This window comes from Talpa occidentalis, unplaced genomic scaffold, assembly GCF_014898055.3.
Source record: "Talpa occidentalis isolate TD23 unplaced genomic scaffold, MPIMG_talOcc4v2.1 talOcc4.6, whole genome shotgun sequence".
In the NCBI taxonomy this organism is placed as follows: domain Eukaryota; kingdom Metazoa; phylum Chordata; class Mammalia; order Eulipotyphla; family Talpidae; genus Talpa; species Talpa occidentalis.
In genome coordinates this window covers 28,065,778-28,093,050 of record NW_023604972.1, presented here as the reverse complement: position 1 = coordinate 28,093,050, position 27,273 = coordinate 28,065,778, and the positions used below count along the sequence as shown (strand labels likewise).

Below are 27,273 nucleotides of genomic sequence, written 5' to 3'. Positions count from 1 at the left end.
CAGTTGTAATACCTTATGTAATACCTAGACCAGGAAACTGATGTTGTTACAGTACTGTTAGTCTTACTCAGATTTCGTAGCTTCTAATGCACTCATTTGTGTGTATGTGTACCTGACATTTCAAATCTGGATTCAGGTAATTACCACTACAGTCAAGATACAGAACTGCTGGTCACTGCTGTCTGCATCTCAGGGCCCACCCTCTTCCTCACCCTCCCCTTTGCTATATTCTTGCCCGTTTTTTGGCAACCATTAATTTGTTCTCCATCTCTGTGGCTGTGTCATTTTGAGATGGATTGTTTTTACTCAGCACAATGCCCTAGAAACCATCCAGATTGTCATGTTTGTCAACAGTTCAATTCTTTTTATTACTGAGTAGTAGTCACTGGACAGATGTACTCTTTTTTTTTTTTTTTTTAATTTTTTCTAAAGGCATGTCTTATTTATTTATTTGTTTGTTTGTTTGTTTGTTTGGTTTATACATGCACTGGGTACAGTCAGAAGCGCGGGAGGGTGAGAGAATTCACCAGAGCCAGAGTGGGGAGCAGAGCAGGCAGAAGGACCGAAGTACACTGCTGAGGGGAGCAGCGGGCGGCAGAGAGGTCTGCGCGCCATGTGGGACCCTCCTCGGGTGGCCGGGGAGCAGCCGGGGATCGAACCAGCACCACAGTGGCCGCGGGCAGCTTAGCAACCCAGCGCTCAACCGCTGCGCCACCGGGGAGGCCCCTGGACAGATGTACTCTTAGTACACGGTTTAACTCTTCACCTGTTGAAAAAGGTATGAGTCATTTCCAGTTTTCAACTGTTGCAAATAAAGCTGCTGTGAACTTTTCATGTATAGGTTTTTGTGTGCACATCAGTGTTCTTCTCTTTGGGATAGACACTTAGGAGTGTAATTGCTAGGACATACTCTAAGTATACATTTATTTTTATAAAAATATTTTTTTGGGGCCTCCCTGGTGGCGCAGCGGTTGAGTGCTGGGTTGTGAAGCTGCCCCCAGCCTCTGCGGCGCCGGTTCGATCCCCGGCTGCTCCCCGGCCACCGGAGGAGGGTCCCACATGGCGCGCAGACCTCTCCTGCCGCCCGCTACTCCCCTCAGCAGTGTACTTCGGTCCTTCTGCTTGCTCTGCTCCCCGCTCTGGCTCTGGTGAATTCTCTCACCCTCCTGCGCTTCTGACTGTACCCAGTGCATGTATAAACAAAAACAAACAAACAAATAAAATCAATAAAGAAATAAAACATGCCTCTATAAAAAAAAAATTAAAAAAAAAATTTTTTTGTGTAGAAGAACTGGGGTGTTGGCCAGAGGTGCAGAGGGCTGGGTGAGAGGACTCACCAGAGACAGAGTGGGAAGCAGAACAGGTAGACCCTCTGAAATACACTGCTAAGAAAGCAGTGAGCAAGATAGGAGAGGTCTGCTACGCCATGTGGGTTAGCTCCCTGGTTGGGGATCAAACTCAGGCTGCAGTGGTGATACAGAGCTGAGACTTAACCCCTAGGCCACCGGGGAGGGAGGGCCCTAACATTGAGCTTTATAAGAAGCGCCACACTGCTTTTCAGAATTCTGACCAGCAATATATGACAGACCCAGCTTTTCCATTTGCTTGCCAGAATTTGGTATTTCTCCTACTTTTAAATTTTACCCATTTCTAGTAATGATATTTCAATGTGTTTTTAATTTGCCTTTCCCTAATAGGCACATTAACTGTTCCCTAATGAGCGAAGTGGACTGTTTCTCGTTCAATTTTTAGAGTTCTTATATTCTAGTGATAAGTCTTTGTCAGATATCTGACTTGCAAATACCTTCCAATTCATATCTTGTCTTTTCATCCGTTCAACACAGGGTTTTTCAGAGAGCAAACAAGTTTTAAATTTTCATGTAGTGTATACAGTCATTTTTTTTCTTTTATGAGTTAACTTTAAGTGTTCTATGAATGCTTCATTATGGATTTTTAATGTTTTCTTCTAAATGTTTCATAGTTTTAGATTTTATAAGATAATCATTTTTTTACCTTACAATTTTGATAAAGTGCTGTCATTGATAACAAGGCAGTTGTCAGCGCTGTCATTTTCTTGATGCTTGCATGTATTTTGCTTTATTAATATTGTTTAATCTGTCTTTCTTGGTGAGTGATATCATAATGCTAATGAGATCTGCAAATCTACTTAGCTGGGCACATGCAAGCTGCAGGATGTTGCTGTGTTGAAAGTGATCAAACATGAGAACCTCACAAATACACAGGGTGTGAAACCACCATCTTCCCTTCAAGAGATTCTTACCTACTCTTACACTGCTTGTGTGTTCATAGTGGCCCCAGCAGAAACCACTCTGAGTATTTTAAGCATGTTGGTGCTTACGGAAATATTAGAAGGCTTAGCCATAGATTTTAGGGTGGTCATAGAGAGAAGCCACAGGGACCTCTGAAGGCACCGCTGGAGCTACACTGGAATCCAGAGCCTGTGCCACCTTTGCTCAGGCTGCACTGCCTGCAGCCACTCTGGAGACTGCAGGACTGACCCTAGTTGCAACCCTAGGTTGGAAGGTCAGATCAAGAACCCTGTTCTGCTGCTGTTGCTGCTGACACACTGTTTCTCATCACCCCAGGAGTTGGAGAATGGAAGGATATTGAAATTTCCTTCCTTCCTCCCTCCCTCCCTCCCTCTCTCCCTTAGCTGGGGTGCAGGACAGAGATGTAGGGGAGAGGGTGTGTGTGAGAGGATTCACCAGAGACAGAGTGGGGAGCAGAACAGGCAGATGCACTTAAATACACTGCTGAAGGGAGCAGTGGGAGAGACAGGAGAGGTCTGCTGCGCCATGTGGGTTGCTCCCTGGCCTGCCAGGGATTGAACTTGTGCTGCAGAGGCTGCGGATTACTTCATAGTGCGGTGCATAACCCCTTGCGCCACCGGGGAGGCCGCCCTATATTGGAATTTCTTTAAAGAAATTTCATACAATGGTGTTTGCCCCCCAACAACTAAAAGGCTGCCTTTCAAAATTGCCCAGAGGTGGGCTGGATGTTAGGTGAGCCAATGTGTGGTATCCTACGTTTCGTATAAGCACAAGATTGAAGCAACCTGATGCAGGGCTAAGAGAGGTGCTGGGCTTAGTCTCTTGTATCAAGTATTAGTAAAGATCAAATTTCAAATTTAACATATTACATAGGTATCACTGCCCAGTAATTTCCTTTCACGCTGCAGTTGGCTTGATCACTCCTTAGGGGTGCATATACTCCACTTTGAACTTAGTACATTTCAAATGATATAAGTTGTTAGAACTTAGTAGATCTGATATGATTTTTTTCCCTAAATATTTCAGCTTATCTTACTATCACCCCATTTATGAAGCCATATCTTTCCTTTTTTTTAAAGAATATAGAAATTACAGTTTTAATTAATTAATTAATTATTTTTTGGTGGGACCCTCGCCAGCAGCCGGGGAACGAACCGGCGCTGTAGAGGCTGTGGGCAGCCTTGCAGCCCAGCGCTCAACCACTGCGCCACCAGGGGAGGCCCCATAGCTTTCCTTCTTGAAAATATATGCAAGTATAACATGTTCGTGGGCCTCCCTTGTGGCGCAAGGGGTTAAGCACTGCACTATGAAGCAATCCACAGCCTCTGCAGCACGAGTTCGATCCCTGGGTTCGATACCTGGCTGGCCAGGGAGAAATCCACATGGCATAGCAGACCTCTCCTGTCTTGCCTGCTCCTCCCTTCAGAAGTATATTTCAGTCAGTCTGCCTGTTCTGTTCCCCACTCTGTCTCTGGTGAGTCCTCTCACCACCCCGCACCTCTGGCCTATAACCCAGCTCTTGTATGCATAAATAAATAAATCTTTAAAAAAGAAGTATAAAATGTTTGTGTTTTGGGAAGTACTCACTAAATTCAGTGACCATTGTTTTTCCCTTACTGTTGGAACCTGAATCTCTCTCTTACGCCTTGTTTTCCCCAGCTGTCTCTGGGAGAATAATGTCATAGAGGTGGGTTTTCTCCTAAATCTGTTTTGATTACAGTCAGCAGTCACTACTGTGGTATCTCTTTGTCAAAAATAATGAAAGTTTGGTTTGTTTTATTGTATACTTTGGACTTTACTCCTGGATAGAGCACATTTTGGCACACAACCTAAAAGGAGACATACTCATATCCTTGCAAAGACTCGTTTTATGTGGTCTTGATGGCATTTGATTCAAAATACAATAAAATAAGTTGTTTTCAACATTTTGAGTATGTGTTCCTGTGCATTTTTCTAGTGAGAGGTCCGGAGGGACACCAGCTTCTCAAAGCAGAGGCCATCACCCAGGAAAGATTAAAAATGACTGTTCTATAGGTACAGTTTCATCAAGATATTTGGCACCCATCTAACTCATGGCTTCTCTGTCAGTTACAGATCCCTTTCTTGAGCTCCTGATCTTAGAGCCTCTTTGTGGGGGCGGACATAAAAACAAGATAATTTATTGTTAAAAAGTGTTTGGGGAAGGGTGAAGGAACTTCGTACAAGCTCATGTTACATCAGAAGGGACACCTGGAAGTCAATTATATCACTTCAATAATCATTTTCCAAAGAAAGGATACATTCCATATGGGATCCTGAAAAATCATGACTCTGTCAAGACATTAAATATTTATAACCTCTAACCCAGTATATTTCACTTTGGGGAGTTTATCTGAATAATGCTTAAAATATTATAAAACGTTTAAATCTGGAAACTAAAGTTGTATGATTTAGGAAGGAATTTACAAATTTAAAGTCTAATGCATCTAAAATAGATGAGAGATGATACATAAAGGCATTGGGTTTTCACTGATATGTTACCTTTTCACATAATTTTAGCCTTAGCCTTGATTCTTAAAGCCTAGATGAAATGTAGTATAGTGTAGAGATTAAAAACGTAAACAAAATCATGTACAGAGTGCTCAAATATAAAGGGATGAAATGAGGTGATTTTGGCTGGAGGGCAAGAAAAGCCTTACTTTTGCACATTTCCCTTCACTCCCCAATATACACACATGCGTCTACACCAGACTAGTGGCAAGAGTAGTTTGCAGCTTTGGAAATAAGCCAGCGGAGGCTGGGCTGCCTGACTCCTTCTTCTACTCATTCAGTTACACAAACATTTGTAATAATGTCTCCTATAAGCCCAGCACTGTAGGTTGTTATTTAAAGACTCTAAAAGTACCATGGGTAGCCTCAGATTTCTCATGTATAAAATGAGTAAAAGATGAAATCCCTCAGAGTTGTAAGGATTAAACAAAAAGATGTAAATGAAGTACATAATATAGTGCTTGTGTGTGTGTGTGTGTGTGTGTGTGAGGGGGACACGACACCTCCCTCCACCAACTTTCATATTTTAATCCCTAAAACCTGTGAGTTGTATTACAGGACAAAAGGGAATTTAGGCCACAGGTGGAATCAGCTAACCTTAAGATAGGGAAGTTACACTCGATTATCTGGTGCTGTGTTATCTGGTGGGCCTACAGTAATTGTTATCAGGTGGGCCTAAAGTAGTCAAAAGGGTACTTAACGAAGCAAGCAGCAGATGAGTCAGACCAGAGAGAAGGCACCATTGGGGGGGGGGTCTGTGGACCGTTGTTGGCTTTCAAGATGGAAGAGGGTGCTCTCGATGAACTGATAAAGGTGAGAAAACATTCTCTTTAGAGCTTCCAGAAAGGAATGAAACTCTTTCAACACTGATTTTGGCCCATTAGGACCTATTTTGGACTTCTGGCTTCCAGGTCTGTAAGCTAACAACTTTGTGTTGTTAAAAGCTACTAAGTTTGTGGTAATTTGTCACAGCAACAATAGGAAAAATATATGTTTGGTTAATACATTTTAGAAGCTAAGTAAACGTTCTTCCTCTCAACCGAACTTACTGAATTTAGCCCTGGCCTACATCCCATATTTCTGAAACTCGGTTATTTTTTAGAAGGATGTCTTTCATCTTCTCCTCACTTGAGCCCCAGATCTTATTCCTTCCACATTTTCCTTCACCCCTTATATCTTCATTTCTTTCCTGTCTTTTCCTCACTGCCTGGGAAAATGCACAAATCTACTCCGTCTTAGGGAATCCTCTGCTTGACTCTGCTTCCCCTTGTAGTTAACATACTACAGTCCCCACCCCCATCAAACCAGAGGACCCTTAAATGACTTCAACTTCATCTGATAATTTTCACTTTAATTTTAATTCTTTATATGTTTTAACTATTGTATGTAGCATAAATTAATGTAAGAATGGGAGTGCTTTCCATTTTATAAACACCATACTGTATTGGTTGCGGAGAAAAGAATGAGATAGAAAAGAACGAGAATGTGTGGTTTCTCTGCAGATGAGATGTTGTAGACAATAGGTAAATTAGCAGATAGTTGACAAACAACAAATACCAAATATCAAGTGGTAGAGATCATGAAGAGACAAAATTGAGGCTAATTTAGACTGAACAACCTTTGAAGATACTAAAGATTTTTGAGCTAGGAATATTCTCTAGAAGAAATAGGGGCATTGGTTTCAATATATGTTATAAGAAACACAACTTCTTAAAGTTTGCTACTTTGTATTTTTTGTAAACACATGGGGAAATTTTTTTCCTATTTAACTCTTTATGGTTGAGAGGATACTTTTAGAATTAAACACACACACACATTTGTTTTGATAATCTGAATTTTAACACACGAGAGATCTTTATTTCCTACATTGCCTTGAGTGATACAGATTGCTTTTCCTTTGTAATTTAATGTTTCTATAAAATCTCAAAATATGATTTGAAACCTAGAATGATCCAATGTGCTTAATGATCTTATGAACTTAAAACATTGACTATGATTAAATTTTTTTAAAAAAGATTTATGTATTTATACAAGCACTGGGTACAGTCAGAAGCACGTGAGGGTAAGAGAATTCACCAGCGCCAGAGCGGGGAGCAGAGCAGGCAGAAGGACCGAAGTACACTGCTGAGGGGAGCAGCGGCGGCGGCAGGAGAGGTCTGCACGCCATGTGGGACCCTTCTCTGGTGGCCGGGGAGCAGCTGGGGATTGAACTGGCACTGCAGAGGCTGCGGGCAGCTTTGCAACCCAGAGCTCAACCGCTGTGCCACCGGGGAGCCCCTATGATTACATTTTAAAGGAAAATATTGTGCGAGCTCCCCAAAGGCAATTATGTTAGACTGTCTTACTTTTTAGATAGGCTTATTTGACTGTGGGTCCAGAGAATGCAGATGAGACAATATGACTGGATTCTGCCAGACATCTTATAATGTGTCCCACTGTGGATGAGGAGAATGTGGGTTGAATGATTGTACCATTAGGTGGAAATGACATGCTGAAGGTCATGGTCTATGTTTTGAACATGATGTGAATTAAAACATTGATACTATATGCTTATCAAATTATTGGATGAAAAGATTTTTTTAAAAGAATAACTCTTGAAAATATTTTAGACTGAAATGGTAGGTTGGGGCTAACATCATCATTTAATGGAGCTTGATGTGAAGTCCTATACAGTTTCAGATCATAGCTACATAATTCTAGGGGTAGGGTGGTGTAGTTGAGAAACTTAATTATTTTAATTACTGTGATGAACTCAGTATGGATTTAAATGTAAAGTGACCACCTGAAAAGTGATAGAATCATCTGGACTACTAAGAGGAAGAGATTTCAGAAGAGAAATGGTGCCAATCTTTATTCTTTATTGTCCAGTCTACCCCTGGAATATTGTGTTCTGGATGTTACATTTGAACATGAGTTAGAAAACAGAAAAAGAGGGGCTGCCTGGTGGTGCAAGGGGTTAGGCATCACACTGTGAAGCAATCCGCAGCCTCCACAGCACAAGTTCCATTCCCCTGGCCGGCCAGGGAACAACCCACATGGCGCAGCAGACCTCTCTTGACTCACCCGCTACTCCCCTCAGCAGTGTATTTCAGACACTCTGACTGTTTTGTACCCCATTCTGTTTCTGGTGAATCCTCTCATCCCCCCCCCCAAAAAAAAAAGAAACAGAAAAAGAAAAAAAACCCACAAGTGTTGGTGAGGATGTGGAGTATTTGAGAATCTTGTACATTGCTGGTAGGAATGTAGAATGATGCAGCTTCTGTAAAAAACTGTGGTGGCTCTTCAAACAGTTCAACCTAGAATTGCCACATAACTCAGATATTCTAGTCCTACTATGTACCCAAGGGAATTGAAAATAGATATTCCAACCAATACTTTTACATGGATTTTCATAGCTATACTTACAAAGCAGTTTATGTTAGCCAAATTGTAGAAACAACCTAAATGTTCATCAACTAGTGAATGGGTAACCAAAATGTGGTATATTCATCTATAGCATATTATCCATAAAAATGGAGTACTGATAAATAGTATATTTATAAAATACTATAAATGCTGATAAGTACTCAAAAAACATGCTCAATGAAGAAAGGTGGGGAAAAAGATTGTGTGATACCATTGATAAGAAATATATGAACATATAAACTCATAGATATAAATTAGTGGTTGCCAGGAGCATGTGGAATAGGGCATGATTATTTAATGGGTTTGAATTTTCTTTTGGGGTGATGAAAATATTATGGAACTAAAAAGAAGTGTTGGTTATAAATCATAATTGTAGCAAATGCCATTTAATTATACACTTTAAAATAGTTGGTTTGATTCTGTGTGTTTTACATTGATTAAAAAAAAGTGCCTGACATACAGATCATTTGAATACTATTGAGAATTAATCCTGTGATCAATTGATTCCCCCCCCCCCCCCCCCGACAAAAGTGCCAGGGAAATTCAGTAGGAAAAGAATAGTCTTTTAAGCAAATGATACTAAGAGATACCCGAATATCTACATGCAAAGAATGAGTTTGGACCCTTTCCTCAAACTGTAACCAAAATTAACTAAAATTGGATCATATGCTTAAATGTAACAGCTGAAATGGTAAACTTCCAGAAGAAAGTGTGAGTAAATCTTAGTGACCTTGGGTTAGGCAAACTTAGAAATGACACTAAAGCCCAAGCAATAGAAGTCAAAGTTGGAGTTCATCAGAATTAACTTTCATGCCTCAAAGGGTACTATCAAGACAATGAACAGAAAACCCACAAAATCGAAAATATTTGCAAGTTATGCCTAGTAAGACTTGTATCTAGGATATATAAAGAACTCTTGCAACTTGGTAATAAAAGAAAACCTAGCTAAAAATGATTTGGATTGTTTGGTATGTGAGTTATATCTCAAAAACTTAAAAATGAGTCAAGTGTAGTATGTTTAGAAAAACTCTTTAGTTGTTGGGATTAAAAGTTGAAACCCTACTCCTTTCACTACTTTTTCCCTTGCCTCCACCAGCTCCCCCACACTTCTGTCAGCTCCACCTTTTTTACGGACCACTCAGAGTATTTACATTCTGTTCTGTAAGCTTAATGAAGTCTTCAGTGATAGCGTTTTATATTGGTCTTCTTTAAATTATGCACATATTCACTGTAGAGTACAGTGGTGATTGATTTTCTTCTCTACATTTTCAATGGCATTGACCCCATGCCAATAGAAGGAAGACATTTCTAATACCAAAGACAAATGGGTTCTGTTTTCCTGTAATCTCTCCATTGCTCAAAATCATGTCATGTTTTTTTCACACTTGTACCATGACTTCCTTGAATAGCTTTTTTGTTTTTCCTGTTGTATCATTTTGGTTGTTTTTGGCAGCATTTCACAGCATATCCAGCTACAGGTGATATATCTGATTGTCCTCATCTTTCCCTTATTGCCTGTGGCTGCTCTAGCTCTGTGCATCTCCCCTTCCCCCCACCCCCATGTACTAAAAGGCAGGAGAAAGGGGATGGGCAGGTGCTTCTTTTTTGGATCTTCCCCCTTTTAAAAGTGTCTAAACCTACAAAAACTTGTGGAAACGGTAACATGAACTCTTGTCTGACTTCCACTTTGATTTATCAGTTATAAACACCTTGCTATATTTGCCTTTTCCTTTCCTTTTCTCTGTATGTTTAGAACTAGCTCGATAGTTATTTTTACTGGGGTGAATCTTTTTGAAAGTTGCAGAGATGACTCTTTACCCATAAATACTACACCATACAAACAAGACTTTCTTATGTGATTACGGAACAGTGATTAAATACAGGAAATTTAATACTGTTAATTATCACAGGTTCAGCTCTCTGAGAAGCAGGTGTTGAGACGGAGTACAAAAACAAAAAGGAGGAAGCAGGATTGGGCAGGTGGAGTTGCAGGATTGCAATGACTCTCAGCCACACAAGGAGCAGATCTGCGGGCAAGATTAGAGAATATCCACAGATGGAGTTCTGTGTTGGGCAGCAATTGCTTGACCTGTATCTTACCTTTCTCAGTTATAGGCTGGAGTGTCCAGAGAATAATGAACTGCTCACTTGAAAGCTGAAGCCAACTCTGATGAAGTTAACTGCTTAACCATATTCCTCATACCTGGTAGTGAGGCTTTTGGATATTAGTGGTACAGTTTTGTGTCTCCTGTAATATAACCTTCTCTGTAGCCCTTGTTTGAATTCACCAGCTGCCCAACAATGTCCGGTGTAGAAAAATTTCTCCATCAAATCTCTTTATCTTGGAGGAAAAACTTTCCAAAACTCCCCATGTGACTTTCCTGTGTGTCTCTTTAGCCTGAACGCTGTCCCTTGTCTGTCTCTACACCAATTGCTTGTGAAAGAGACAGGACTTCCAGGGTTAGGTTAGACTTTTAGTGATTCATCCCATGGGCCTGGGGGAGGACCTGCCTTCCCACTTCAAATGCTTTTCACCTGATGCCTTTAAAAACAAAAAGGCAAGAAAGTAGGTTCCTTTAGCATCATTTAAGGGAAGAAAGGCTGTGGCTAGGCAACAGCATTCTTTTTGTTATTGAGAAAATTTTCCTGGCTGTATTGTAACAGGAGGCATTGAAACATCTAAAGAAATCAGTATCTGAGTGGTGAGGGCAGCCAATTTCTTTTTTACTTCTTTGGGTTACTAGAGCAGTACTAATCTTCTTAGTAGATTAAGGAAACTCGTTTTTCTTAAGTCTCCATGGCCTGTGCTGGCTAGCACACACTTCTCCTGTCAGCTGCAGCTAGTTTAGTGTGCACACATGGCGCATGATGTCTGGGCGGCAGCAGTGCACTGCAAGCACCCTCCTGGCAGCCCTCCTGGATTGTGATTGGTATTTGGGGTATCTGGAGGAGGGTTAGTAGTATGGGGAATTGGACGGAGAAGGAAACAGCATGCGTGCTGGATGGGGAAAGATCAGCTAAGTATGCAGGACAAGTGTGAACATATCATGGATGTTCTTAACTAGGATCAGCTGGTGGAACTCCATCATGGGATCTTTGTTCACCTCGAGCTGGCCCCAGCCATGCTAATGATGTAAGCTACCTGGTATGGGCTGATGGTCCTGGGCCATGATGCTTTGCTGGATTTTCTGGAATGGAGACTAGACAACTCCACAATGGCAGCTTTCTCCTGGAATTGCTTTTTTTCCTCACTCAAGGTATGACACAACAATGTAAATTACGCCTAGTTGGTTTTCTGTCATGATCAAATAACTTGTAGTGATGCTGAATGAAGCTGGATCCAGTCGGCTCCCACATTGGCTTTTCTCTCCCTGGTGTCTTTGGGACCGAGGGGCTGGCACAGCGGTGGCCGCGGCAACCCAGCGTGGCCTGTGATCTAGACCTCCTCCAGCAGTGTTCTGCTGAAGTACTCTGTTGCATATCTCTTTATTTTTTTCCTACCAAGGAAAGAAACATTTACATTCCTGTCATTAAGCCAGCTTCTTAGTTATTCTGTCTTTTGAGCAGAATCCATTCCTTTATTCCTTTCATGGAGTTTTCTCATTTTTTGTTTTATTAAGATGAATTATTGTCTCGTCCTGCTGCACAGCACCGTCCCAGGACTCCTTTTTCACTTCACTCTTGGATCATTTCCACTCTTGTGTTCTCACATCTACTTCACTGGTTTTCATCCTTGTTTGCTAGAGAACACCCTCCAGTAATGTCCTCACACGTCTGAAAAATGCCTTTATTCTGCCTTCTCATTTGACTGATCGTTTGGATATGAAAGTCTTGGTCCAAGGTATTTGTTTCACCCTGGAAATTTTTGAGACTTTGTTCCTTTTTAGTTTTTGATTTTTTTAGCCAGATTTTTTTTTTCTGAAATCATTTAGAATTTTTAATTGATGGTTGTGAAATTTCATGGGATTTATCTAGCTGTCCTTTTGGAACAGAGGATGTTACTTTCTCGCATCGCCTTGCTCCCTGTTGTATTTTTGTACCTGTACTTTATTTCTGACCTTTTTTCTTGGGTGATCTTAACAGCATGGGCGGCTGCAGGGTAAATGATGATTGGTCAGGCTTTTATGCCGCTGGCCTCGGTGCCTGTCACCTGCAGCCTTGAATGCAGGAGGCGCTTGGGAGCATGTGCTCAGTGCACGCATGCCTGGTGGTGGACACCTGGAGCATGGTGTGGGTGTGTGTAAGTGGGCACACCTGAGCCTGGAGGCTGAGGCTGTAAGGGCAGCATCACACAGAGAAGGACTGCGGCGGCAAAAGGCTACAAAAGGACGCCTGACGGCTACGAGAGAGAGACCATGAAAGAACACCAGAGAAAGGCCAGAGGCTAGAGCGTAAAGATTTGCCTCCCAACCCCAGCCCGCCTGCCCCCGTCCACTCCCCCCCAGTGCCTGCTTGCCACGACGGTGGCCCTTTCAACATCCTTGGCTGCTTTGACAGACACACTATTGGTCATTCCTCTGTTTCCTTGCTGATAAAATCCCACTTTTGCTCATGTGTTTATTGTTCACGTCCTTCATGGAATTCCTGCTCCCCCAGCCCAAGGAGGCAGTTTGTGATTTGCTGCTCATCCTGTTAGTTCTGTTCTTGCCAGGGACTGGTTTAGGCATGGTGACACATCAGGGAAGTTGCCTGGGAGCCAGGTTTCTTTCCATTTGTGAAGGTGCTTTTCTCCATTTGGATGTTGTCCTATGATACTTGGAACCGCAGCGGCCACCTTGGGTCATTGAGGAGAAAGTGAGATGATGAATGACCACCACTTAAAATTAACTTTTCTAACGTTAAACTCTTGGTGTTTTGTTCTCCATCTTTCCAGTTGCTTAGGGCAGAAATCCTACTGTTATCTCTAACTACTTTCATGTTGCACATTCTTTTCATTAGAAGATCCTGTGTGCTCTGCCTTCAAAGTACATTTATAACCTTCATGCCTTTTTCCTATTTCCACCACTGTCATTGTGGTCCACATCATTACCAGTTCTTGCCTAGGTTATTACAATAGAGCTTTACCTACCCAGGAATATTCTTAGGACTAGACAGACTTATGGGTTGCTCTAGGCCACAGTTGACATCAGATTGGCTTGGGAGGAGGTGGGATAGGAAAGGGTGCTTATCTGCTGTGAAACATCAGATGTTCTCCTTGGTGGGAATTTCTTGTGGAGCAGTCAGAACTCTTCCTTGTGCCTCTCTTCAGATGAAGCTGAGATGGCAGTCATGAGCTCACATGAAGTAGGTATGTAGCCATTATCTTGTATAACAACCCGTGAGCAGAACCTGCACACCCCTGCAAGGTCATGCCCTGTTACAGGTGTCGCTCTACTAAGAGAAGCTCAAATGCAGCCACTCGCCAGGTATTTATAGCTCTTCCCAGTCCCGAGCACTTTACCAGTGGGGTCATTCTTACCATAAGCAATGTTGCCTGGTAACAAAAGTGACATTTTGCCTCCATGGTTTCTAGGGAACAGAGTTAGAAAGTTTACTGGATCTGAGAGCAATTTCTCCTGCTGAAGGACAAGGGTTTTGTGAACACAGTTGGAAATGGCCTCCCACTCAGAGCTCCCTGCTTCTGTGCTTCTCTCCCTGTGCTCTTCTCAGCAGCCAGAGGCAATCCTTTCAAAGGTGTGCCTGTCAGGTTACTCTTCCGCAAACCCTTCATGGCTGCGCAGCTCACTTAGATGCTGTGCTGGTTCCTCATTACCTCTGAGATCCCCTTTTCCTTCTGCTTTCCCTTGCTTGTCTGTTCTCCTCTCCAAAGTCCTTGGTTTATGTGCTAGGCATGTCCACGCCCAAGGGCTTCATGTTGGCTCCTCCCCATGGCTGAGACCCTCTTTTTTTTTTTTTTTTTTTTTTGGCTGAGACCCTCTTAAGTCCTGATATCTACATGACTGACTCTTCAAATCTCTGCTCAATTATCACCTCTTCAACAGAGGCATGATGGATGATGTTGCCTTCAGCTCTGTCTTTATTGATTTTTTTTTTTCTGCCTGCTTAATTTGTCCTTTTTTTTTTTTTAAGGCATGTTTTATTTATTTATTTGTTTGTTTGTTTTTGTTTATACATGCACTGGGTACAGTCAGAAGCGCGGGAGGGTGAGAGAATTCACCAGAGCCAGAGCTGGGAGCAGAGCAGGCAGAAGGACTGAAGTACACTGCTGAGGGGAGCAGCGGGTGGCAGGAGAGGTCTGCGCGCCATGTGGGACCCTCCTCCGGTGGCAGGGGAGCAGCCGGGGATCGAACCGGCACCGCAGAGGCCGCTGGCAGCTTCGCAACCCAGCCCTCAACCTCTGCGCCACCGGGGAGGCCCAATTTGTCCATTTTTGAATGAGAACTGTTGAAGCGTCCATCTGTAATAGAGAAGTCATCTATTTCTCTTTGCATTTCTATCAGTTATTTGCCTCATGTATTTTGGCATAAACATTGAGGATTGTTAATGTCTTGGAGGAATTGGCTCCTTTATCATCATAATGTAATGCTCTTTATCCCTGATAAATTTCCTACTTTTAAGTCCACTCTACATGACATTAGTACAGCTACTCTTTCTTTTGATTAGTGTTAGCATGGTGTATCTTTACTCATTCTTTTTTTTTTTTTTTTTTTTTTTTAAATAATCTTTTTTTTTTTAAAGATTTATTTATTTATTTTATTTACACAAGCACTGGGTACAGTCAGAAGCGCGGGAGGGCGAGAGAATTCACCAGAGCCAGAGCGGGGAGCAGAGCAGGCAGAAGGAGCGAGGTACACTGCTGAGGGGAGCAGCGGGCGGCAGGAGAGGTCTGCGCGCCATGCGGGACCCTCCTCCGGTGGCCGGGGAGCAGCTGGGGATCGAACTGGCGCTGCAGAGGCTGCGGGCAGCTTCGCAACCCAGCGCTCAACCGCTGCGCCACCGGGGAGGCCCTCTTTACTCATTCTTTTGCTGTATGTGTCTTTATACTCAAAGTAGGTCTCTTGTAGACATTCTGCTTTGCATCTTGACCCACTCTGTCTTTTAATTGGTACATTTAGCCCACTCAATTTTCTAATTCATTGTTGATATACTTGGGTTAATATTTGTAACTTTTTATTTGTCACCCTTATGTTTTGCTGCTTTTTTGGTCTTTGGTCCTTTATTTTTTAAAATATTACTAAGATCTCAGGTCTATTGATAAATTTAAGGCAATTCTGAGAATAAAATATTGTATTTTTCTGAACAAAAACATTAAAATTTTATCTAGAGTGTTGGTATCTGAAGAAAATTGTACCTAGAGGGTAGGAATGAGTTTAGTGAAAACTTAGAGGGTGTTCTGAAATACTTATTTAATGGAGTTTAGTGATTGACATTATTTATTTGGAATTTCTCTCCGTGTGTGTGTGTGTGTAACAAAAAGGATATATAACATAGCCTTTTTTGGAATGATAATCAGATTGGTCTATAATAGTAAACTACTTACATGGTTTCAAATTTCTAGAACAAAAAGCTGTGAATATTGATATATGGGGGAAAGCTAACTTAGCCCCTTGCAGGAACCATCTCAACTTCCAGGATGAGGTGGGGTAGTTTTTTCCAAAGAGAAACTCCTACGCAGGAGAAGATTTACCTTGGGATTCCATTCACCCACATTTATTGGGTAGATACTTGGTATCTTGCGTCAACTAGTGTTTAATGACGATCAAACAGCAAGTCAGGGTGCTGTGGTAAGTGGAAAAAACATTGACTTTGGAGTCAAGTTCCAAATTCCGATTCTGATGTTCACAAGTTGTGCTTTCCTGACAGTGTGGCCTCTCTGAGGGTCAGTGTGTTGATTCATGTACTCAGTCACCTTGTCAACCTCACGGGCTATTCCCAGTAATAGTAAATGAGACTGTGCCTGTAAAGCACCTACCCAGGCCTTGCATGCATCATGCATTAGATGTCCTTTGGAATGTGGATTTGTAATATATTGTCTTGTTTTAATTCTTATTTTTTCCGTTCCCTCTCCAATGTTCACCCCCTCCTTGATGGTAACCTCAGCTTTACACAGGTTTTACTCTACTCCCCATGCTTCCCGATATCAGACTCTCCCCCCCTGAGCAAGTCTCATGCCACCTCTCCTGGTATCTGAGGCAGGAGGCTACATGGCCAGAACATGAAGAGGTACTAGATTCTTTTGGAAGCAATTGTGAATAGAATTATTTCCTCATTTCTTTTTCTTCCAATTTGTTGCTTGTCTATAAAACTGCAGCAGATTATTGTATGCTGGTTTTGTAACCTGCTACTTTGCTATATTCACTTACTGTTTTTAATAGTCTATTGTTTTCTGTAATATAGTATCATATTGTCTGAATAGTAATGTTTCATTTTTCCAACTTGGATTTCTTTTATTTCTTGTCTGATGGCCCTAGCTAAAGCTTATAATAAGTTAAGCAGAAGTGGAGACAGTAGGCATCCTTGTCTTGTTCCTGATCTTTTTTTTTTTTTAATTTATTTATGCATACAAGAACCGGGGTACAGACCAGAAGTGTGGGCAGTGAGAGGATTCACCAAAGACAGAGTGGGGAACAGAGCAGGCAGATTGACTGAAAAACACTGCTGAGGGAAGTGGTGGGCAAATCAGGAGAGGTCTGATGCATCATGTGGGTATCTCCCTGGCTGGGGATTGAACTCTTGCTGCAGTGGCTGCTGATAGCTTCCTAGGTTTGTCTTAACCCCTTGCGCCACCAGGGAGGCCCCTTGTTCCTGATCTTAAAGGGGAAACTGAGTCTTTCATCCTTTGGAATGTGGATTTGTAATATATTGTCTTTATTATGTTGAGGTAGGTTCTTTCTAGTCCCATCTTGTTCAGACTTTTTAAAAATCACAAATGCATATTGAATCTTACCAAAAGCTTTCTTTCCTTTTTTTTTTTTTTAAAGATTATTTATTCAAGCACTGGGTACAGTCAGAAGCATGGGCGGGTGAGAGAATTCACCAGAGCCAGAGTTGGGAACAGAACAGGCAGACCGACGAAATACATTGCTGAGGAGAGCAGCGGGCATGGTAGGAGAGGTCTGCGCACCATGTGGGACCCTCACCGGTGGCTGGGGATTGAACCTGTGCAGCAGAGGCTGCTGGCAGCTTTGCAGCCCAGCAGCTCAACCTCTGTGCCACCAGGGGAGGCCCCCAAATGCTTTCTTACTATGAATTTTTTTTCCATTTTCTGCTATGTATTACATTGCTTTTTATATATTCTTTTTCCTCTGGGATAAATCCCACTAAGTCATGTATAATCCTTATAACGCCTTGTTGAATTCAATTTGCTATTTTGTTGGAAGATTTTTTTTTATCAATTCAGGCCTACTGGTCTCTAGTTTTCTTATTATTTTATACCTTTTATGGTTTTAATTTGAGCATCTTATATAATTGTTTTTCTTCTTTCTTAACATAGCTATCATACTTTTCCCCCCACTGTCTTTAATCATTGACACAGAGTACGTAATGCACATTTACAACTAATCCACTTTCAACAATTCTTTACAGTATAATCCTATTGTACTTCATGGAAAAGTGTGAGTTCTTTCATAAAAAGTAATCCTGATTTCTCCTCTTCTTATATATCATTGCTGTCTTTCATTTTATGTAAGTATAAGCACATATGTTATATGTATGTGTTAAAGCATACAAATGTACATATATACACATTAATAAGTAACATAATTAAATATATTATTGCTATTATTATTTTGAATAAACTGTTATCTGTTAGGTCAGTTAAAAATAAGAAAAAATTTCTTTTTACCTTCCCTTATTCCTTCCTTGGTATTCTTCATTTTTTTAAAAAATTTGTTTCTGACCTACATAATTTTCTTTCTCTCTAAAGAATATCTTTTGACATTTCTTGTAAGGCAGGGCTAAATAAGTTCCTTTTGATTTCATTTGGTAAAGTTTAATATTCCTCCATTTTTGAAGGTAATTACTCAGGGTACAGAATTTTAGGTGGGTTGGTTCCTCTCAGAATTTAAAATATTTCATTATACTCTTTTCTTGCTCGCATGGTTTCTGAGAAATCAAACATAATTCTTGTCTATGCTCCTTTATACATAAGGTATTTTTTGCCCTCAAACTTCGTTCAGAATTTTTTCTTTATCTTTGATATTTCTCTTTCTCTCTCTCTTTTTAAAAAGATTTATTTATTTATTTATGCATACAAGAGCTGGGGTACCGGCCAGAGGTGTGGGGGGTGAGAGGATTCACCAGAGACAGAGCGGAGAGCAGAGCAGGCAGACTGATGAAGTACACTGCTGAGGGGAGCAGTGGGCGAGATAGAAGAGGTCTGCTGCGCCATGTGGGTTGCTCCCTGGCTGGCTGGGGATTGAACTCGTGCTGCAGAGGCTGTGGATTGCTTCGTAGAGCGGTGCTTAACCCCTTGTGCCACCAGGGAGGCCCCATTTTTGATTTTCTCTTATTTGAGTGTGGTATGTCTAGGTGTAGTTTTTTCCTGCTTTGTTTGTGCTGCACTTGTGCAACTGTGTTTATGTCATTTGATAATTTGGGAAAATCTTCAGTTATTCAAATTTTTTCTTCTCCTTTCTCTTTTTTTTTCCTTCTGGTTATTCATGTTACTATTTTCTTTATTTTCCCACAATTTTTGGCTATTGTTTTGCTTTTCGCCAATCTTTTCTCCTTGTTTTTCACTTTTCTATTTCTTTTTCAGGTTTGTACTGAAATATCTCTAAATATAGATTGCTTCCTGAGTAAGAAAGTCTACTAAAGTCCGATCTATTAATAAGCTAATGAAGGCATTATTTGTTTTTTTATTTTTACTGTTTTTTTTTTTTTTAAAGATTTATTTATACAAGCACTGGGTACAGTCAGAAGTGCGGGAGGGTGCAAGAATTCACCAGAGCCAGAACGGGGAGCAGAGCAGGCAGAAGGACCAAAGCACACTGCTGAGGGGAGCAGCGGGCGGCAGGAGAGGTCTGCGCGCCATGTGGCACCCTTGCTCGGCATCTGGGGATCCAACCAGCACTGCAGAGGCTGCGGGCAGCCTCGCAACCCAGCCCTCAACAGCTGTGCCACCGGGAGGCCCTTTAGTGTTTCTTTTGATTCTTTCTTAGAATTCCATCTTTCTGCTAACATTGCCCCTTTTTCTTGCATGGTTATCTACTTTATCCATTAGCGTACTTAGCATATTAATCACTTGTTTTGAATGTCCCATCGGATAATTCCATCATTCCTGCCATATCTGAGTCTTGTTCTGATGCTTACTCTGTTTAAAAAAAAGAAAATATATGTACACACACACACATATGTGTATGTGTGTGTGTATTTGCCTTTCATATGCATTGTAATTTTTCTGCATGTGATGTACTGATTTTGAGTAAAAGAAACACTAAGTAGTTCTAGTTCTGTGACTGGGCCTCAGTCTCTGATGAGCAAGTAAGTGCCTGTGGACTTCCCAGGTGCTTCTCATCCCCGCCTTGTCCCTGCCTTGTGTCGGACAGGATGACTTGAGTGGGCTGGGTTGGGTCTTTCCTTTCCCGTTGTCAGTTAGGCTTTATGCTCAGAAGCACCAGGAAACCTATATCCTCTGTGTCTGTATTTACTTATTTTTGACTAGGTCGTTGTTGCGGGTGTTTTGAGAGGTGTCATAAAGCCTCAAACACTGATAACGAGCCTCTAATTCCTTGGTAAGTGTGAGTACCATCTCAGCAACCATCCTCTGGTCCCCTCTCCCCCCACCCCCCGAAAAAAAAGTGCATAGCTTAGAAAATCAGATGGCTTGCCTTTTATCCCTTTGTTTAGAAATGAATCAGTATTCTGGAATCTAGAAAATTTTGATTAGTTCTCTGTATCTGCCAATTCTCTTCTTAAAATGGGAGATTTTTTTCAGATACACATTATTCTGTGTTGATACATAGCACAGCCTCTGTCATAGCCTGGCATGAGGTTTTGTTCTCGTTCTCTTCCCTCAAAGGATAGTAGGAGTCTACTGATGATTGTAGTCAGTGTATAGCCCAGTGAATTGGAGAGGGAGGGGTGAGCATGGGCCGTTTTCTTCTGGGCTGGACCTGAGTGGGGCGACTGGCGGGCTGTGCTCAGCACAGCACATTGTGGCTGGTCCTTCTTTCCCGTTGTTTTTATCTGAAAATACCTTTGTGGAAATTTGAAATTTGAGACATGTTAGTACCCCCTTCTCATTGCAAATGTTGCATGCTTTTCCCTTTTATATTGATTAAGTCATCTGAAGGGATGATGGAACAGGAAGCTAGCTAGTCAATTTCTATTCTTGTTGGCATTTCAGTGTTGTTCCTCCTGTTCAGCTTGTTTGGATATAGGTTGATTCAGGTATTTAGCAAGAAGAAAGGAAACAGTTGAAGACCTGTCATTTTCTAGTAACATTACGTTACATCTTAAAATGAATATAAGGTCAGGTATGCTAAATATATGGGGTAATGTGTTGAAGACACGAAGTTCACCTCTCCATCTGATATTCTGTATTCTAAGGCTGTAAAATTGAAATTGATGAAGTTAATGATGAAAGATACTTGACTATATATATATATATATATATATATATATATATATCTTTTTTTAAGTGCATGTCACTTGCTATCACTGGCATTATTTAATCAGCAAGTACATACCTGTGAGCCAGGACATGGTACTTAATGTAAAGAAGACAGTCTCTGTCCTCTGAAGCTTGCCCTTTAGTTGGGCAAGTAAACATTAAATAAATATTGGATAATAAACTCAACGATGAAAAATGAAGTTTGGGTAGAGAGTGTGTCAGTTATTCTAGAGTGCTGTGGAAGGCCTCTCTGGGGTAGATAATCTGAGCAGTCGTCTAAAGGTAGGGAAGTGGCAAGTCTTGCTCAAGAAAAACTTTCAGGCAGAGGGATTAGCAAGTGCACAGAAGTGCACAGGTCTCAGTGCGAGAAGCTTCTTGAACTTGATGAACAATAGGAAAGCCTAAGTGGCTGCAATAGAGGAAGAGAAATATTAGAGAGGCTGTTAATGTTTTTCTGTATTTAATGGGAAATTGCTGGAGGGTTTTGAGCAGGGAGTGTGTGTGTGTGTGTGTTCATTCTAAAAAGAACATTCTAGTTACTGTGCACTCAATTGGGGAATGAATAAGTAGATAACAGGAGGCTACTTCGATTGTTTGGGCTAGAGATGGTGATGACACTGATTAGGGTTGTCGCAATGGATGGAGAGAGAACTGGTCAAAGTTAGGCTAGACAGTGTCTTGAAAATAGGGTTGACAGAACTTGCTGGTGGATTAAAGGTAAGGATGTGAGGTAAAGAGGACTAGAAGTGACTGCCAGGCTTTTGGCCTGAGCAACTAGAAGAATGATGGTGTTATTTACTGAGGTGTAATGTGGGGAGCAGGCAAAGATTTGGGGGGATGTACTGAGGGTTTGAGGATCCTTTTAGATAATTCAAACAGTTGAATTTGTGAGGTTAATTTTCAGGAGAGAAAGGTATATCTGTTGACAAATGCCAGATTTAAATATATGCCCTGGAGGAAGAGCAGCTCTTGAGGATGGGGATGAAAAACCAGGACTGGGAGAGAATTGCTGCTGTTGTAAGTTGAGGACTGAATATTGACCTTGGGATTTCATGAGGCCTGGGGATAGTGACACTGGCCTGCAATACCATGTGGATTGGTGGAGGCAGAAAGGCTGGGAGTGGGTCCAAGAGAGAATGAGCAGAAGGGCAGCTAATGACATACTGAATAGAGACAGCCATTTGGAGACTTTTATCATAAAGGGGGTAGAGAAGTGTGGCAGTCAGAGAGGGGTTTTGAGGTGGTGGTGGTGGTGGTGGTGGTGGGATCTCTCTTTTTTCATTAAGGTGGATAATCGTTATGCTATGTTTTAACATTGATCCCTTAGAATTGAAGAAAAATAAGTGAGATTTTTTTTTTGTCATCTTGAAACTGATATTTTCAGTTTTAAAAAGTAGCTTGTAGATGATTGGATTGAAAGTTTACTCCACCCTCTTCAGGGAGTCTTTGTAATTTTATTTTTCTTCTTTTGGCTTGCTTAGTTTCATTGTGTATCATGGTAGATTTTTATCTTTCATGTTTCTGGTAAATGGTGATTTTTGCAAAGTTGAACCAATTGTGTATAAAAAAATTTAAAAGACATTTAACAAGGAATGTGTTTCCTAAGGCCTATTGTTTACCACAAAAAGGAAACCACTGACTTCTTGTTACCTCTGTGAAGATAAAGTTATTTTGTGGACACAGTACTTGTGTTATATGCTGCAGTTTTTCAAACTGTGATCAAAATAAATAATTTTATGAAAACAGTAAGTTAATGGGAAATGTAGACTTTTATTACAAATGGGAATTTTATTTAGTGAGAGCCCTTAGAAAATCTGATTTCTCTTCATAGCATTTTAAATTCTTCCAATTATAGTGATATTTGCTCTAAGTTATGAACAAATATAGTTTAAGCAAATAATAAGTTAGCTATTTAGTTCTTAATTTCTTGAAAGGTAATAGAATTTTAAATAACTTGAAGAAAGAAAATATAACAAAACAGGACATTGGGAATATTTACTTTCATTCTGAGGTGGAAGAAAATTCACTGTAAATATAGCTAATATTACAGAGACAACTTAGTGTCTCCTTTCTCACTATAAATTCATTCTTAATAGGAAGACCACAGGTGACAGTTGATTTAAAACAACAAAATTCATGGATAAGGATGTTACAGATTTGAGCTCACTGGAGACCAGCCTTCTTGACTTCTTTTGGACTGCTCAGTTGGATTTTCATCCTCTACCTCTATTCTCCAGTGCCCCACCTTCTAGCCCTGCTAAAGAAGAAAATCTTTGACAGTCATAAAATCTCCCAATTTCTGAGTAAGGGATGTACATATGGACATAGGGAACAATGTTTCAGAAAAGCCAGAGATTACAAGATGTTTAGTGTCTTAGCTGTATTATATCATAGACATAACTTTTGTACAAATGTGACCCTTTTACTAGTGTAATGATTCATATTTTATTCTCTCTTGGATATAGTGCTGGTGTATCAATGTACAATGAATTGCTAGCAGTAGGAAAGAGAAGGGGTGTTTTCGAAGGAAAGAGAACTTGCCATTTTATTATTTTTTTTAAAGAAACATTATAGTGATCATATAATGAAAAGGGAACAATTGAAAATCAAGATTATTTGGGGAGCTTGTTTTAAGTTTAATTTTGTTTGAACATTTGCATGTTTCAGAAGTCAGAGTGACAGAAGTTTTAGCTCCTTTCCCTGTCTGTACAGTTCTTTGTTATAGGTAACTTTTTTTGTAATGTATCCTTTATTAGTGCTTGTTTACAAAGTCTTAATAGGAAGAATATTCTTACCTCTCTTCCTCCTTTCCTTTTAAAAGCACAGAATGTAAATTTTTAATATATATTCTTACATATAATTCTGTACCTTGCTTATGGAATGTAGCCTGGTAATCTCTTCATGGAATTAGATTATTTACAGCTGCATGATATTCCTTCTATTGAATGTATCCTAGGTGGTTTTCCCAGTCCACTTGAATTTTCAGTGTTTCACTTTTATAATTCCGCAATATTCTTGCTGTATAATTTATTTTGTGAGTGTGTAATTATATCTGTAGATCAATGTTTCAGAAGGAGTATTCAATAAAAGAATAGACAGTCCTAATTTTGTTGATACTGATTCTACCACTGCAATGGAGAGTACTCTTCCTGGGGTACTTTTGGAAAGAAAGATAGTTGATGGGGTATTACCCCAAGTTCCATAAAATATATGCTCAAGTACAATGTTAGTGTTCCTATGATGAAGGCCCTCTGTTATCAAGTAGCAGGTAATTATGTTTGGATGGTAAGTTTATGTATGATATACCTGAGAAAGATGTTATAGGTGGTGAAAAAAATAAGTTATAACCTTAAGAGGTGAATTCCCATGTCCATGTTTTTTTTTCCTCTCTAGATAGACTTTCTATCTTCTTTTTTTTTTTTAAAGATTTATTTATGCATACAAGAACTAGGGTACAGGCCAGAGGTTTGGGGGGTAAGAGTATTCACCAGAGACAGAGTGGGGAACAGAACAGGCAGATTGACTGAAATACACTGCTGAGGGGAGCAGTGGGCGAGTCAGGAGAGGTCTGCGCCATGTGGGTTGCTCCCTAGCCCGGGATCAAACTTATGCTGCAGTGGCTGCGGATAGCTTCATAGGTTACGTCTTAACCCCTTGCACCACCAGAGAGGCCCTCTAGATAGACTTTCCATGTGAAGTTTAGATTTTTTTTTTTTTTTTTTTGTCGTTTAGTGCTTGGATTTATTTTTATTTTTTTTTTAATTAATAAATTTTATTTTTATATTCCCCATACAATTACAATCCCCCCATTCTGACCCCAATCCCTCCCCTCCCGCCCCCCACCCCCCAAAAAGTGTCTCTGGTTCATAGTTTTTGTTGATTTTGATTTTCACTTTCTTATAGTTATTCATTTTCCTGGTCCCTTATTTAAGTTAAAACAAGTAGTTCTTGACTGAGCTCTCAATTTTAATAATTGCAATAAAGATTTATGTTATATGAAAACTGTTGAGATATTCCTTTTGTTTTAAACATGGCTGTCTGATAATCAACTACATTTCTTTTTTCTGCCCTCCCCCCTTTTTGTTTTCTAGCCTTCAACATTCCATATTCTGCTGTGTACATGGAGAATCATTGCTGTTTTGCATTGGTGTTGTCACTTGTGTGCCTATAACGTACAAGTTTCAGATTGAAAAAGCTTCTAGATGGATCCCTTCCAAATTTGGTGTCTTTTCTACAAACTCTGTGCCTCGACAACTCTTTCTAAGTGGTAAGGATATGCATCTTTTTTTCTTTTTAAAAAGAACAGAGACTTGTAAAACAAGTATATTTGGATTGCCTTCCCTTTTTCTGTGTCTTCTCTTCCTAGATATGAGTAATTCCTGCATTTATGATTTTTTTTTTTTAAAAAGTCAACCAAAAAAAAAAATCTAAAAGTAGCCATGACTTTAGGTTTTGGGAAGCTTCAACATATTCTTCCAATATTCTGGGCACAGTAGATTATGTAATATTTATAAAGAATAAATATAAAAATATGTAAACAGCTTAATATGTGTATATATGTGCTCTACAGCCTGTTGTTGTAAGGCTGAGATAGTTTATCCCATTACTGCCTTTGCCTGTCTATTTAGGTTGTTTGAATCCCTTGGGTCAAGAACTTCTTCATACTTCCTAGCAATTACAAATCATGTATACCTTATGGAGGTGAGAGGTGTGTGGTGCCAACTCTTCTTTTCAGAACATGGCACAATGATTATCTTTTCCTACTCCGGTTTGTATTTTTTTTTTTAAAGAAAATGTAGTCATGTTTATACTAGTGTTGTTTCAAAGAGTATGATAGCCTTTTTTTTTTTTTAAGATTTATTTATTTATTTATACAAGCACTGGGTACAGTCAGAAGCGTGGGAGGGTAAGAGAATTCACCAGAGCCAGAGCGGGGAGCAGAACAGGCAGACTTGACAAAGTACACTGCTGAGGGGAGCAGCGGGCAGCAGGAGAGGTCTGCGTGCCATGTGGGACCCTCGCCTGGTGGCCGGGGATCGAACCAGCGCTGCAGAGGCTGTGGGCAGCTTTGCAACCCAGCGCTCAACCGCTGCGCCACCAGGGAGGCCCTCTGGTTTGTATTTTTTGAAAGCATAAATGCTAGTTAGCCAACATGTATTTTGAACCTCTTGATATTTACTCAGAACACATTTTTGTAAAGGGACAGAGGAGACCTTACGAGAGAATTTAAAATAAAAATGATTGAAACAGGCCTTTTTTTTTTTTTGAGCATCAGTCAAGAAATAGTAAATGCATGCTGTTGATGAGTAAAAACATGTCACATTTGGCATTGGACCGCAGTGAGTTACCAAGTGGAGACCATGGCATTAGATAGGATGCATGACAGCGAAGTTAAGAATGGGGTATGTTTTATCTCTAGTTCTAGCTATTAATTGCATATTGTTCTAGACTGTGAGTTAAATAGCCTCCTTTGACTCAGTTTTCTCATCTGTGAAATGAGTGAATTAAACTAATTCAGGTCATTGGTTGGGTACTTTCAAACACCAACACTTTATGACTAATGAACAAATAGATACATTTCTGTGGTTTTGAGGATAGATTTTCTTACCTTATCTATCTTATAGCTGTATTTCAAACTATTTTCTTTGAATGATGAGGTTAGCATAAGGTCCTTACTGTCAGAACACTTTTCCTGGTGATCATTTTCTTCTGAAGGTTGCTGTCTCTTACTCCTTTCACTCCAGATTCTTCTCCATCACTTACATTGATTCCAGAATGTGCCTTCATTTGACTCAGAGGTTCCCTGTCTGTCTCTCCTATCACATTAGTGGCTCTCATGTCTCCTTGACCGATCTAGTGTCCACCATTTTATTTTAGAAACTTTTCAGGGTCACTGCTTCTGAGACCAGTGGCTCCAATCCTGGGAACATTTAAAAGACAAAACAGATACATTCAGAAATAAGCTTGAGAGGAATGTGTAATTCTTTGTCATGTAGCTAAAACTTGCTGGTAAACAGTATTAGTTCACCAGGATTGATAATGTGTACTGCTTTACTCACCTACCATCACTTCCTGTCTAGACCTACTCATCACCTGGAAGACTTCCATTTCTGAGTCTTGGGAAGTTTCCTCTTGGGATAACTCTCAATCATGTCACACTCTTTACATCTCTTCTTTGTCTTTATTATGACTGGTTGTTTCTTTGGCTTTTTCTTTCTTTTAATATTTTTTATTGAGTTAATAGTTTGCATTGTGGTTTCCATAATGGAAGTATACGACCCCCTTTCAGGTAGTATTGCCACCTTGCGCCCACCACCAAAGAACCTGTAGTTATCACCAGAGACCCTTGTGCCTCCCTGTCTTTATTTTTGTCCTTCCTCTTCTCTGCCCTGGTTGGCTTGGCATTTTCTTGTTTTTGTAATCAGCTGCTTCCCAGCCTCATTAGCCTTTTGCTCACTCGCACCCCACAATTCTCCTTGCCGCAACACATCA

At 40.5% G+C, this 27,273-nt stretch overlaps 1 protein-coding gene across 12 annotated transcripts in view; it reads left to right on the top strand.

Moving 5' to 3' along the window:
- Positions 1-27,273, top strand: part of FRYL (FRY like transcription coactivator) — a 222,153-nt gene that overhangs the window by 10,225 nt on the left and 184,655 nt on the right. For 9 of the 12 annotated variants that reach the window (XM_054688115.1, XM_054688121.1, XM_037529430.1 and 6 more), the window contains exon 2: positions 24,873-25,048. The gene's annotated coding sequence lies outside the window, so the exon portion shown is untranslated. Of the gene's footprint in view, positions 1-4,784; positions 5,634-11,105; positions 11,483-24,872; positions 25,049-27,273 lie in introns of those variants that run through there. The other 3 variants (XM_054688113.1, XM_054688114.1, XM_054688120.1) reach the window with 3 other exon arrangements.